Source organism: Nicotiana tabacum, chromosome 2 (genome assembly GCF_000715075.1).
Source record: "Nicotiana tabacum cultivar K326 chromosome 2, ASM71507v2, whole genome shotgun sequence".
NCBI classification, from domain to species: Eukaryota; Viridiplantae; Streptophyta; class Magnoliopsida; order Solanales; family Solanaceae; genus Nicotiana; species Nicotiana tabacum.
Window position 1 is genome coordinate 66188945 of NC_134081.1, and position 15158 is coordinate 66204102.

Here is a 15158-nt window from a genome sequence, read left to right on the forward strand (position 1 = left end):
TTATACCATGCTTTAACTGTACTACTTGAGTTAATCTTGTTTCTTTAAATACTTCAATTCATGACTTAGCTTGAGACTAGACTTGCGTAGTTTACCGAGCCTTACTATTCTTGTGATTTGGTGCACTACTTAAATAGCCATGGGGTTATTCTCTCACTTACGAATTTACTCCCTTGTGGTATTTATGTGTCCAAAATTTTAAATATTCTTATGGGATCGGATTGCATAGTAGTACACTTATGTAAGTACATCAGTGATATTCTTATGGGACGGGGCTGATTGTCTTAGCATTATCTTTATAGGATCGGGCCATTTGCCTTGGCAGGATTATGTTATATAATTTGATAGGCAGTCAATGCGTACATGAGCACCTTGACGAATTTATACTTGGTTCTTTTATTGAAAAACATGTTGTACATATTTATCTGCTTTGTTTCTACTTGTGATGTGTCATACCTATTTACTTTCTTATGTATATTGATTATTGGACCACTAGTAAGTGCCGATGTCGACCCCCCGCTACTACTTCATCGAAGTTAGAGTAGATACTAAGTAGGTACGCATTGACTTACGTACTCATACTACACATTTTCACTAATTGGACCAGTACTGAGACAGGTTCATGTGGTGATCACACAGACGCATAGATGCACTTGCTGAGGAGACTTAGTGGTAAGCTTCTTTCTATGCTTCGGTCTGCAGCACACAGAGTCTCCTTCCTCTCTATTTATTGTATTATGTCTACTTTCCATTCAAGACTGTTATTGTAGTGGTATTGTATATTCTAGTAGATGCTTGTGCACATGTGACATCGGGTTTTGGGGATTTCAGACAGGTCATGGTTGTATCGCTATTATAACATTCAACTTTATATTTTGTTCATGCTTCGTATCTTGGTGAAAACGTTAGTATTTTACCATGATTTCTAAACCGAATTCCGCTTATTTATTTCATTACTTGTTTTAAAAGGTGTTATGAACTATCAAAAGTTGTGTTAATTTATTGTTGGCTTTCCTGATATTAGCGTTGGCCATCACGGCCTATGGTGGAAATTGGAACGTGACAGCTTGGTACTAGAGCCCTAGGTTCACATAGGTCTCATGAGTCATGAGCAAGCCTAGTAGATTCTTGAAAATTGTACAGAGACATCCGTTCTTCTTCTCTTATTCTCTCACAAATGGTGAGAATTCATGCGATGGCATCATCCGGCGGCAGAGGGGTAGCATCCTTGGTTGTTAGAGGTAGAGATAGAGGCCGAGGGAGGGCCAGAGCTGTTGTCGGGGGACGAAGGCATCCTAGAGTAGCTCCAGTGGCACCACCAGTGGACCCAATGAAGGATCCTATTATTGAGAAGCATGATGAGATACCTACAGCCGAGAAGTCCCCGACATAGTTCACGACCGCGCCAAGATTTTTGGAGGTCATGGGATATAAGTGGTGGTTTATTTATACTATGATTCAGGCTAGATTATTTCCAGCAGACTCGGCTTAATCAAGCCAGAGAGGGAGGCTATACCCCCACCACTCATATACCGTGGCAGGTTGAGGTTATTATTCAGACTTCAGGGCTATTACTTACGAGAGACATTTAGCCGGTTGCAGCAACAAGAGCAAGACTAGGACATCCATAACTGTCAATGAGCATAAGAGTCTAGACGGATTTTCGAGGCTTCATCTCCCCTTTTTGACGGTGAGACGTTAGAGGACCCGTAGGATTTTATTAAACGTTGCAGGGATATGAAGCATAATTTGGGACTAGTAGAGTCCAATGGGGTGGACTTCACCACTTTTTAGCTGAGGAGGAAAGCCCATAGATAGTGGCAGTCTTATCTTCTGGGTAGACTAGCATTTTCCCTACCTTGTCTTGGGATCAATTCTCTACTATCTTCTTGGAGAAGTATATACCACCCACTAGAAGGGATAAGTTACAGAGCCAGTTTGAGAGGATTCAGCAGGGCCAGATTTCTGTGACCGACTACGAGACGAGATTCGTGAGTTGTCTTGTCATCAAGCTATATTAATTCCCATAGAGGCAGAGAGGGTGCGGAGGTTCATTTCAGGATTGCACTATGGGATTCAAGTTGCTGTGGCCTAAGAGGTAGAGTTGGGGACTTCCTTCAATAAGGCTGTGGAGATAGCTTAGAGGATCGAGTGTATCCGTAACCAGAGTAGAAAGGCCATGTCAAGGGAAAACCAGCCTTGGTATACTGGAAGTTTCAGCGTCACCTCGTATAGGGGAAGAGGTTAGTTTGAGAGGGATATACTACCAGGCATATGTATTCAGCACCACAACCTATTTAGGGTGCTCCAGTGCAGCCATACTTCAGCACCATGCCAGAGAGTACCTACCCTCCACCGGTTATTCAGGGTTCCTCTAGTTGGTATTCGGGCCATCAGGGCGAGATTCAGAGTCAGCAGCCTCCCATGGATATGGGTTACATAAAGAGGTATTGTCCCAGACTTTGGGGTAAGGTGGTGTAGCAGGGCCATCAGCCCCTGATTACTGTATCATTTACAGCACCGCCAGTCCAGCAGGCCATACACGGAGGGTAGGTGGGTAGGGTTGCCGTAGACGTCGAAGCCAGTTAGATGGCACTCAGCCAGATATTTTGCCTTCCTAGCTAGGCCAGAGGTAGTAGCCTCCGACGTTGTGATCACATATATTATTTTTGTCTGTCATAGAGATGCATCGGTACTATTTGATCCTAGGTCTACCTATTCCTATACGTCTTCTCATTTTTCAACTTATCTTGATATATCTCATTAATCTTTGGGTACTCCTATTTATGTGTCCACGCTAGTGGGTGATTCTGTTGTTATTATTGAGTTTAACGGGCATGTGTGGTGACTTTATGTGGGTATGAGATTAGAGAAGATCTTGTATTACTCGATATGATTGATTTCAAGGTTATCCTTGGCATAGATTGGTTGTCGCCATATCGAGTACCATGCCAAGACTATTACATTGGCGATGCTAGAGTTGCCTAGGATGGAGTGGAGAGGTTCACTAGTAGTGCATCCAGTCGGGTTATTTCTTTCTTGAAGGCTAAATGTATGATTGAGAAGGGTTGTTTTGCCTATCCGGTCTTTATTCAAAATATTGTGATGGAGATTCCCATGGGTTATTCAGTGCCTATGGTGAGGGAGTTTCCCGATGTATTTCCTACTGACTTACCAGGGATGCCACTATATCGTTATATCGACTTCGACATTGATTTGGTGCCAGGCATCCAGCCTAACTCTATTCTGCCTTATCATATGGCCCGTATGAATTTGAGAGAGTTAAAGCAACATCTTTAGGAGTTTCTTGAAAAGGGTTTCATCATGTCGAGTGTGTCGCCTTGGGGCATATCGGTGTTATTTGTTAAGAAGAAGGATGGGAGTATGCAAGTGCGCATTGACTACCACCAATTTAATAAGATCACAATTAAGAAAAAGAATCATTTGCACACATTAATGATTTATTTGATCAGCTTGAGGATGCTAGGGTGTTCTTGAAGATTGACATGAGATCTAGGTATCATCTGTTGAGGATTTGCGCTTCGGATGTTCCGAAGACTACCTTTCGGACTAGATATGGGAACTACAAGTCTCTAGTGATTTCTTTCAGCTTGACTAATGCCTCGGTGACCTTTATAGATTTGATAAATTAGGAGTCCAGGACATATCTTGACTCGTTTGTGATTGTCTTCACTGAGGACATATTAGTATAATCCCATAGCATGGAGGAGCACAAACAACACTTGAGAATAGTGCTTTAGAATCTAAGGGAATAGAAGCTATACGCTAAGTTCTCTAAGTGTGTGTTATGGGTAGTTTATGGCATTATTGGGGCATGTTGTATTAGCTGACGGTATTAAGGTGGATCCTAGGAAGATTAAGGCAGTTCAGAGTTTCCCTCGTCCTACCACAACGACTGAGATTAGGAGTTTTTTGGGGCTAACAGGTTATTATCATCAGTTTGTGGAGGGCTTCTCGTCTATTGTAGTTTCTTTGGCTAGGTTGACCCAAAAGGGTGTTCAGTTCAGGTGGTCTAATTATTATGAGGCAATTTAGAGTTGGTTGTAATAGTTCGTACTCTCAAAATTTGGAAAAACTATCTCTATGGTTTGTTGTGTGAGGTGTACACCGACCAACGCAGTTTACATCATCTATTTAAGTAGAAGGGTCTTAATTAGAGGCAGTGTAGGTGGCTTGAGTTGCTGAAGGACTATGATATTATCATTCTTTATCATTCGGACAGGGCGAATATGGTCACGGATGCCTTGATTAGGAAGGCTGAGAGTATGGGTAGCTTGACATTCATTCCAGCAGATGAGAGTCCATTGGCTTTGACATTCCGTCCTTAGCTAACCGACTTATGACTTTGGATATTTGAAAGCCTAGTCGAGTTCTTGCATGTGTTGTGGCTCAGTCTTTCTTTATCCGAGCAGATCAAGGCTCATCAATTTGATGATCCACACTTACTTGTCCTTAGAGAGACAGTACTATGAGGTGATGCCAAGGAGGTGACTATTGGTGATGATGGGGTTCTGAGGCCCCTTATATGTTCATAATGCTGATGTACTGAGTGAGTTGCTCCTGGAGGAGGCTAACAGTTCACGCTATCCTATTAATCCAAGTGTCACGAAGATGTATCGTGACCTGAGGCAGCATTAATGGCAGCTGCGGATGAAGTACATAGGTTGATATGTATCGAGGTGTCTCAATTTCCACCAGGTTAGGTATGAGCACTAGAGACCGAGTGGTTTGCTCCAGCACATGGCTATACTAGAGTGAAAATGGGAGCACATCACAATGGATTTCATGGTTGATTTGCTACGAACGTTGAGGAAATTTGATGTTGGATGGGTCATTGTCAATTGACTGACCAAGTCTGCAAGATTTATCCTAGTGATGACTATATATACTTCTAAGAGATTGGCTTAGATTTACATTCAAGAGATCTTTTGGTTGCATGGCGTGCTTATCTCCAATATTTTAGATCAAGGCACTCAGTTCACTTCGCACTTCTAGAGAGCGGTACAGATTGAGTTGGGTACTCGGGTAGAGCTTAGCATTGCCTATCATCCGCAGACCGACAGGAAATCAGAGCGCGGACCGTTCAAATTTTGAAGGGTATGCTCAAGGCATGTGTGATTGATTTTTGAGGGAAGAAGGATCGATTCTTGCCATTGGTTGACTTTGCATATAATAACAGCTATCAGTCCAGCATTGAGATGGCTCCATTTGAGGCTTTGTACAACCGACGATGTCGTTTCTCGATCGGTTGGTTCGAGCCCGGTGATGCTAGGTTATATGGTACTGATTGGGTAAATGAGGCCTTAGATAAGGTAAAGTTGATTCAGGAGCGGCTTCACATAGCTCAGTCCAGGAAGAAGAGTTACGTGGATTAGAAAGCGCGTGATTTGTCTTTTATGGAGGGCGAGAAATTACTTCTGAACATCTCGCCTATGAAGGGTATCATGAGATTTAGCAAGCGGGTAAGTTGAGTCTAAGGTTTATCGATTTGTTCGAGGAGTTAGAGCGAATTGGTGAGGTTTCATATAGGCTTGCTTTCCCACCTAGCTTATCGGGAGTTCATATGGTATTCTACGTGTCTATAATTCTAAAGTACCATGCTGATAGGTCCCATGTGTTGGATTATAACACAATTCAGATGGATTGGCACTTTAGTTACAAGGAGAAGCCAATTGCCATTTTTGATAGACAGGTTTGCAAGTTGAGGTCTTAGGAGATTTTGGTCGTGAAGGTCTAGTGGAGAGGTCAGCCAGCTGATAAAGCGAGTTGGGAGACCGAGGAGGAATATTTGTTTAAGAGTTAGAGAATATAATGACACGATCGGTCTGTTTTGTTTTCTAGGGCCTCGTTCCCCTATTTGAGATTTCACGTATGTGTTTTTTCCTATTTTATGACTTGCAGGGGTGGTTGTTTTAGTCCCGGAAGTGTTTGGGTTGAATTCGGAACACTTAGTTATGTGCTAGTGGCCTAAGGCAACCAAGTTTGAATAAAGTAAACACTTTGAGTAAATGACCTCAACATTATTCAAAGGTTCCAATAGGTTTGTATGGTGACCTTGGACTTGGGCGTATGTTCGGGTCGAGTTTCGCGTGGTCAGGGAGCAATTCGATGCTTATTGTCGGAAGTTTGCATTTCGAAAATTTTAGAATTTGCTAAGTTTGAATTGGTGTGGACTTTTGTGATATCGGATCCCGTTTGGTATTCCGAGCTTGGGGATAGGTTCATGTTGTCATATTGGACGCGTGTATTAAATTTTGTTCATTCCGAGTTGTGTAAGTATGATTCGTGGTGTTTGGAGTTAGTTGAAAGAAGTTGAAAGTTTAAAAAAATTGATTAGTTTGGTTTAGGGTACAATTCTTTGTTCTAATGATATTTTATATGTTTTGAGACCTTGAGTAGGCCCGCGTTAGTTTTATGGACTTGTTGGTATGATTGGACGGAGTCCCAGGTGGCTCTGGTGAGTTTCGGACCACGAGGAGCATGTTGCATTTGCCAGATTTTTATTGGTACTGGTGTGCTCCGCGATCGTGAAGTAAGTCCTGTGATCATGAAGAAGGGGACTGGCAGGCGAGCTTTTGCTCAAAGCTTCACGAGAAAGGGGTCGCGTTCGCAGAGGGCTGGGGGGCATCACGTTCGCTTTCATGGTATCGCGTTCGCGAAGGTATGAAGGCAAATAGTTTGGCCTTCACGTTCTCATAGCTGGGCTCGCATTTGCGTAGGCTTGGTAGGCTGAAAGGTCACGGTCGCGAAGAAGGGAATTATGGTAGAGGCAGATTTGGCATTCACGATCGCGAGAGTGCTTCCATGGTCGCGAACAATAACGCCCGGGCAGAATATAATTGGGGAGCTCAGGTTTTGGCTCCTTTTATCTACTTTCTCTCTTGCTAAGGCGATTTTGGAGGGCCATTTTCATCAACTAACACAACGTAAGTGATTCCAACTTGTTGTAAGCTAAATACCTGGAAATTGGTAGAAAATGTTGAATTTTTGGATTTTTGTTGGAAACCTAGAAGTAAAAAGGGGATCTAACCACTAAATTGGATATGGAATTGGGAACAAATTATATGTTTGAGTTCTTGGTGATATGGGTAGCATTTATTTTGGAGAATTTTTGAAATTCGGACGCGTGAGCCCATGGTTGACTTTTATTGGCTTTTTGTACGCGATTGAGATTTTCTTCTAACTGATAAATTATGGGTTCTTGAGTATGTTTTGACTAGTTTACATGTTCTTTGACTAGTTTCGGATTGTTTGGTATTGGTTTGAGGTGTTACAGCAGTGTTGGAGCCATTTATTAGATTTCGAAGCAAGATAACTCTCTTGAGTATGTTTGGACTAGTTTACATGTATGTATTCCAATTGCCACGTGTTATATGTTATGGGAACTACATACGTACGAGTTAATGAGCGTCCGTGCGTATGCTAGATTTTTTATACATCCAGATAGACTTAGACTTATACCATGCTTTAATTGTCCTACTTGAGTTAATCTTGTCTGTTTAAATGCTTCAACTGATGACTTAGCTTGAGACCAGACTTGCGTAGTTTCTCATGCCTAACTATTCTTGAGCTTTGGTGCGCTACTTTATTAGCTGTGAGGTTATACTTCCACTTACGAATTTACTCCTGTGTGGTAATTATGTGTCCGGAAGTTTTAATATTCTTGTGGGATCGGGTTTTTTGCCATATTAGTATACTTATGAAAATACCTAAGTGATATTCTTATGGGACCGTGCTGATTGCCTCAGCACTCTCTTTATGGGATCGAGTCATTCCCCTCGGCGGGATTATCTGAAATATTTCGATAGGCAGTCCGTGCGTACATGAGCACCTTGACGGATTTATACTTGCTTCATTTATTGAAAAACATATTTTACATATTTATCTTTTTTGTTACTACTAGTCATGCCTCATACCTGTCTACTTTCTTATGTATATCGATTATTGGATGACTACTAAGTGTCGACATCGACCACTCTCTACTACCTCTTTGAGGTTAGACTAGATAATTACGTACTCATGCCACACTTTTGCACTAATTGTGCAAGTATTGAGGCAGGTTCATCTGGTGGTCACACAAGCGCATAGGCGCACTTGCTGATTAGACTTAGTGGTGGGTTGCTTCTATGCTTCGGTCCACAGCACACAGAGTCTTCTTCCTCTCTATTTATTGTATTTTATGTACTTTTCATTCCAGACAGTTATTGTAGTAGTATTGTATATTATAGTAGATTCTTGTGTACCAGTGACACCGAATTTTGGGATTTTAAACAGTTGTTCATGGTTGTACGGCTGTTATGACATTCAGCTTTATATTTTGTTCATGCTTCGTATCTTGGCGAAGATGTTGGTATTTACCATGATTTCTAAGCTGAATTCCACTTATTTATTTCATCACTTGTTTTAAAAGATGTATGAACTATCGGACGTTGTGTTGATTTCTTATTGGCTTACCTAATGGTATCGTTGGGGCCATCACGGCCTATGATGGGAATTGGGTCGTGAAATTATGGGTATACTTTCATGAAAAAGTAAAGGTTGTGAAGGATTCTTTTATGGAAATAAAATGGAATCCTTTTTGGATTTATTTTTCTTAAGAGGTAATCAAATTATTTTAAGTTTTGGAACATTACTTGAAGATGATATTGTCCAACCTCACTCCTATTGTAATGACCTAATAGGTTGTTTTGAGTTCTAACTTTTTATTTTGTGATTTGTGACTTTGAATAGCTTCATTTGGTAATTTATGACTTGTATGCATGGTTCGTTTTAATTTCCGGAAAGTTTAGATGGATTTTGATAAAGAACTCTTGATTCTAGAGCTTTAAAGTTGTTGAAGTTGATCACAGTCAATGATCTTGGTAAAAGACCTTAGATCGGTGTATTGACAATTTCGGTAAGTCCGTATGATGATTATGGACTTGTACGCATATTTGGTTTGGGTCTTGGGTGACCCGAGGCCATTTCAGCGCTAATAGACGAAGGTTGGAAAAAAGAGTTTATGAACATTGAAATTCTTGAGTTTTGATGCCTGATACTTGATCTTAGATGTTGTTTTGATGTTTTGAGCTTGAAAGCGAGTTCGTGCAAGGTTTATATACTTTTTTGGATGTTTGGACAAGGGTCCGACGGCCAGGGTGAATTTCAGGGTGGTTTCAGATCATTTTGGACTTTGTTAAGTTAGCTGATGTACTGGTTTTTCACAGTGCTTCATGATTACGGAGCTTGTCTCGCGATCACATAAGAGGATTGGCATTTGGGATAGGTTGTTATTCGCGATCGCAAAGCTTTTCTCGTGATCACATAATGTCTTCTAGCACTTAGGGGAATTTTCTCTCTATAATCGCGTTGGTGGCTTAGTGATCACGTAGAAGGGCGTTGGGGCCACAGGGCATTTGTTCATCACAAACGTGATAGGTGGGACGAAAAAAGCGAAGGCTTGAGGGCTTGCCTTTCGTGAAGGCGAAGCTACCTACACAAACGCAATGGTCTATGACTGTTGGCCTTCGCGAACGCGGGCGTCCTTCCACGAACGCGAAGAAGGATTTTTGCCGAGGTATAAATAGTGCCGAAAATCGAGATTTAGCCATTTTTCACCATTTACCATTGATTTCAGAGATTTTTGAGAGGAGTTTCATCCCAACATCAAAGGTTAGTAATTTTAACTTAGTTTTTATTTATTTCCAGGATTTTCCATAGATTTTCACCTTTAAATCTAGGAAATTTAAGTGTAAAATTTGGGATTTTGGGGAAAGTTTCACGAGAGATATTTTTGGAGATTTGGACCTTTTGATATAAATCACATATTTGGATTCGAGAAGAATGGGTAACCAGGATTTGGTCTTGATTTTCGATTTCGACCAAGTGGGTCCGTGATGACTTTTTGTTGACCTTTCAAAATATAATAAAGATTGAAAGTTTTTTATACTAAAATATTTTTTAAATCTTTTTTGACTTATTTGAGTATTAATTGACTAGATTCGACTTGTTTGGATATTTGTGCTAAAGGGAAGGCGGTTTTGGATTGTCGATTTGCTACTGAAAGAGGTAAGTATCTTGGTTAACCTTGACTTGAGGACATTAGGATGTAATTGAATCTATTTGATACGTATTTTGTGTGTTGGGATAGCATATGTGCAAGGTGACGAGTGTATATGCGTTGTCATAGGCTAAAACATGCAGGTAGAACAAGTTAATTTCATGCATTTACTTATTTTGTGCCTTAATCTTCCATGCTATGTTGGTTTGTGTGACTACTTGATTATTCACGTGTTAATAACCTTGTTTGAACTCTTGTTTAGATATATGAGTGAGATTAGCTCTTGGATATTGGATTGCCACTATACCTTGTTCGTGTTCATATTTTCCTTAATAAATTATGCCTATCTATTCTCTTTGTTATTATATTTTGAGCTTTGTCATGTTTGGTTGGCTGTTAGATGTTCCCATATAAATTGATATGTTGGATCAGGTTGTGCTCCACAATATATATTATGAATTGTGGTGGTTGACTTGTGATATTGTCCTCCTTTGTGGGTTTGGATATGTTGTTCACAAATATCATTTCATCCCCATTAATTTAAGATATTAAGAATAATTTTGGTTATTTTATTTGAGAAACGTGGTTATTACGTCTTTTATTGAATCCTTTTACTATTTTCTGCCTTTATTCCTGGTATTACTATTGTTATCTCTCCTGCTATTTCTATTGCTTATTAATTATATAGGTTTATATGGTAAGTATTTTATCATAGGCTCGTTACTATCTCGTCGAGGTTAGACTCGATGCTTGCCGAGTACATTGGGTCGATTGTACTCATGCTATACTTCTGCACTTCTTGTGCATATTCAGACATTGGTACCAACAAGCTCACAAGAGGTGCTTAGCCATTACCAGTCAGGAGACTCGAGGTAGTGCTGCATTCTCGTTCGCATGCCTTGAAGTCACCTTTCCATATTTTCCATTACTGTTTATTTGTATCAGACTGCATTATATTACTTTCTTACTCTGTATTTAGCACTCATTAGATCTCATTTACTTAGTGACACCAGTCTTGGAGATTTGTTTAAATAGTGTATTGGTTTAGACTTATTATGTGATTTCGGAGCTTTGTCGTTATTTAAGATATTATGTTGTTAATCATTTAGTTGTGTTTCATTGCTTATTATAAATGTGTTGGCTTACTTAGAAAGTACGTTAGGCACTATCACGACCTCTTGATTGAGATTTTGGGTCGTGAAACCATATAAATTATCATGTTACTGCTATTGATGACTAACGTTATTCGCACAATTTGGAGAATTTACTCAAGGGAAATACCAATTCATATGAATAGGTAATTTCAAGGATTCAAACTGCTCAACTAAAGAATCAAGCCATGAAGACAAACTTGCAAAGGTTTTTTAGTTGTTTAGGGATGAGTCTGTCACGACCCAAAATCTAACTAGTCGTGATGGCACCTAACCCAACCCGCTAGGTAAGCCAATTAAAAACAATATTTACTCGGAAAAATAAATGATGAAATATCTGAACTTTTGTACAACTTCCCAAGGACTGGTAGTACAAATCATGAGCTTCTAAGATTTAGAGTTTAGAAAGCTGGTATGAAATAAATACATCATCTGTTCGAAATATTCATAAATAGATTTATAAATTTTAAGCTACCAAGAACAAAAAGCAACTATACCCGGAACGTAAGTACGTCTCCAATGCCATCTCCCGCCATACGCAGCAACACTAGCTCCAAAATCTGCATGCAAGGTGCAGAAGTGTAGCATGAGTAAAACCGATCCCATGTACTCAATAAGTAACAAACCTAACCTTAGGTTGAAAGAAGTGACGAGCTTGGACAACGGTCAGAGTCCAACACCAATAACCAAGAACAACTCGTAACAATATAATAAAACAATATAAGTAATAACTCAAAGATATGATGCTTAGCTCGTTCACTGTTATGGAATAAAGGCATGCTTTTCAGGTATAACAGTAAAACCCAAATCTTTCATCGAAATCACCAAAATACGAGTATATTAGAAAAACTATGATTTTTCCCAAACGTTCAACAACAGATAAGATATTTCATTATCACATAACGTGAGGAAAGTATATGTCTATGCTTATATGACAATATACATGTCAAGTCATCAATTATCATATACCGTCTAGCATGAGAAAAAATGCACCTCTATGCCTACATGCCAAGTATGCATGTCAAATGTAATGCATCACAGTGATAATCTCAGGTACTCACACTCTCAGAGTACTCAATCTGCCTGTCTCAAACTGCCACTCATCACACACAATCACTCAACATTGTATTGTACATGTGCTCACTACTGGTATGTCAAACACTGGAGGGGCCGATCCTAACCAAGCGCTAATATATAAAGCCAATATGGTATGCTGTGGCATGCAACCCGATCCCATAATAATAGATAAAGTCTATAAGGCCTGTTGTGACGTGCAACCCGATCCATAATAATAATAATAGATATAAAGCCCATATGGCCTGCTGCGGCATGCAACCCGATCCTATAGTAATAGATAAAGCCTATAGTAATAGATAAAGCCTATAAGGCCTGCTGCGGCATGCAACCCGATCCCATAGTAATAGATAAAGCCTATAAGGCCTGCTGCGGCATGCAACCCGATCCATAATAACAATAATAAATATAAAGCTAATATGGCCTGATGCGGCATGCAACCCGATCTCATAATAATAGATAAAGCCTATAAGGCCTGCTGTGATGTGAAAACCGATCCATAATAATAAGAAGAGTCACAAACCTAATATGGCCTGCTGCGCCTTGCAGCTTGATCCACAGTAACACTCACAATACGTCTCTTAGGCCCACCTCAAACATCAATTTCTTAAGTCTCAATGGCTCACAATATCGTACCACTCAGCCCAAACAATGATAACATGTGATGTAACAGTAAATGATAAATATAGATTATGATATGTTATGTAAATGATGAATCATGACGGAGTATATAATTACAGTTAGAGCAGATAACTCAAGACAACAAAGGTAGGCTCATTTGGACTCAACCGAATAAGTGCATAGCCTAAACATGATTTCTATCATGATTGGCAACTCATATAATCAAAAAAGCAAGAGAACATGGATGTAACAAGATATAATAGCAAAACCAGTGCGATCATAGTCTAATAGTCGACTAGAATCATGATTTTCTCGGTGTATGCCCACACGCTCATCACCTAGCATGTGCGTCACCTCAATACATCTATTATAACATAGTTCCCAGGGTTAAATACTCTCAAATCCAAGTTTAGATATGTTACTTAACTTGAACAAGCCAAATCCAATACTGAGCAAGCCAAACAATACTCTAGAAATGCCATCCCACGCGTAACAACCTCTGAACGACTTGAAACTAGCCAAAAGCAACTCAAATACACAAGTAATGCCATAGGAAACAAACTCAAACGATAATTGTCGAATATTTAATCAATTACTCAAAGTCAACCAAAACGTCTAACCCAGGCCCACACCTCGAAACCCGAAAAAACTAAAAATTCCGACAACCCATTCGAATACAAGTCCAACCATTCTAATTTCACCCAAATCCGACATCGAATCGATGTTCAAAACTCAAAAATTAACTTTAGGAAAGTTTTGACAAAACCCCAATTTCTCTGGTTAAATCCCATGTTTTGATATTAAATGTAGTGATGGATTCATGTATATCTCATAGATATATGTTAGAATTACTTACTCCAAGCTTGTAGATGAAGGTCTAGGTTGAAAACCTTCAAACCCGAGTGCCCAAGTCTCTAAAGTAGTGAGGAATAAAATAAAAGTCCGAAAATCCTATTTATATAGTACAAGATCTGATCTCCCACAGTGCTTGACCGCACTATTTGTTTGTGTGGTCCGCACTTCCAAGTTTTGCGGCCGCAATCCATATTGTGCGGCTTCACTTCAGCAGCAACTACACTACTAGTCTTCAGTAAAGTGACCATAACTCTCTGTACATATGTCCAAATGATGAATGGTTTATTTTTCTGGAAACTACACTAAATGGGCTACAACCTTTATTTTTGGATCATCTCCAAATTCCTTATAGATCGCAAGATATAAGCTCCCCAATTCGGACCAAAATACCTGCAGATTTCCTGTTGCGGCCCTCAGTGCGGTCTGCACTTTCACCAATGCCTCCGCACTCTGGGGTTTGCAGCCACACTTGAGGCTTTGCCTCAGCACTCCAAACGTGCCCTCAGCACTCTAAAAAGTGCCCTCTGCACTCCTATATCTCCAAAACATCACCAAGGTGCCGAAATGCTCGAACTTGTTCAAAACTCACCCGAACCTCTCGGGTCCCCGTACTATTATCCCAAAAGTCCATAACCACTATCTGGACCTATCCAACATCTCAAAACACATACGGAGACATCACATCAAAGGATCAAAGACCAAATCACATGTTAAACTCTCTTAAGTTCATAAACTTCTAAACTTCCAACCAAGTGTCCGATTCATGCCTAACTAACTCGGAACATAATCAAACTTTGCACACGAGTTCCAAATGACATAACGAACCTATTCCAACTCCCGGAACAACAATCCGAACTCTATAACATCGAAGTCAACTCCCAGTCAAACTTATGAACATTCCAAACCTTCAAATTTCTAACTTTCGCCAATTAGTGCTGAAACCTTCTAGAAACATCCAAATACAAATACGGGCATACGCCCAAGTCCAAAATCACCATTCGGACCTAACGGAAACATCAAAACTCCATTCCCGGGTCAAATACACAAAAGTCAAACTTGGTCAACTCTTTCAACTTAAAGCTTTTAAGATGAGAATCATTCTTCCAAATTAGTCCTGAATCACCCGAAAACAAAAAATCGACGATACACACAAGTCATAATACATCATAGGGGGCTACTCATGCCCTCCAACCATCGAATGGAATGCAAATGCTCAAAAAGACCGGTCAAGTCGTTACATTCTCCCCCACTTAAACATACATTCGTCCTCGAACGTGCCAAGAGTCGTTCCAAAGTCATCCAATCACTATGTAACCTTACCATGCACATATCCGGGGGTGATCCCACGCCACTCCAATCCATATAAGTCCGTCAACGCAACATAACAGAAGATTTTT